Here is a 1,003-nt window from a genome sequence, read left to right as displayed (position 1 = left end):
GGCGAGGGAGAGGAGGAAGGAATGAAGAGGGGGGGGGGAGAAGGAGGAATAAGAAAGAATGAGAAGACGAGGGAGATTGAGAAAGAAAAGAAGGGGAAGTAGAAGGAGGAATAAGAAAGAATGAGAAGACGAGGGAGAGGTGGAAGAAATGAAGGAGGAGGAGAAGGAGAGAAAATAAAGAATGAAAAGACGAGCGAGATTGAGAAAGAAATAAAGGTGAGACAGGAGGAATAGGAAAGACGAGAAGATGAGGGATATGAGGAAGAAATAAAGATCATGGAGAAGAAGGAATAAAACAGAATGAAAAGACGAGAGATAGGAGGAATAAATGAAGGCGAAGGAGGAGGAATCAAAAAGAATGAGACGAAAAGGTGACAGGAAAAAATAAAGAGGAATTAGAAGGAGGAATAAGAAATAATGAGAAGACGAGGGAGAGGAGGAACGGGAAAGAGAAGAGGGAATAAGAAAAAATGAGACGAGAAGACGGAGGAAAGAAAGAAATGAATAAGAGAGAGAAGGAAGAATAATGACACAGCCTGGTGGAAAGACGGCCCGACGAAGGGATAAGCCGGGGATTTTACGGTGAGAAGATTTTGAAAACTTGCAGAATGCCGGATCGGGAGGAAATCCCTCTCTGATGAAAACAGCGGTGCACGGTTAAGCTGCCGGAGGAAGGAGGGACGCTAAATGATTATAACAAAATGCAGGAGATATCTCGGAGATTACAAGACCAGGCTGCGATTTCCCTCCGTTTCTACACTGTTGGAGTCAATCTACAGTTGGAGATGAGACTTGTTTGCACGTTTGTATGGGTGTTTTATTTGTTCGAATAAATGCCTATTGACGAGATCAAGAATACCCCATCCACCGCACCCCCACCCCCAACACACACACACAAACACACACACGCATAAACGCACACACAAACACACATACGCACAAGCACACACACTACTACTACTACTACTACTACTACTACTACTACTACTACTACTACTACTAC

This window comes from Aplysia californica, unplaced genomic scaffold, assembly GCF_000002075.1.
Source record: "Aplysia californica isolate F4 #8 unplaced genomic scaffold, AplCal3.0 scaffold00310, whole genome shotgun sequence".
NCBI classification, from domain to species: Eukaryota; Metazoa; Mollusca; class Gastropoda; order Aplysiida; family Aplysiidae; genus Aplysia; species Aplysia californica.
This window is presented reverse-complemented; position numbering follows the sequence as displayed.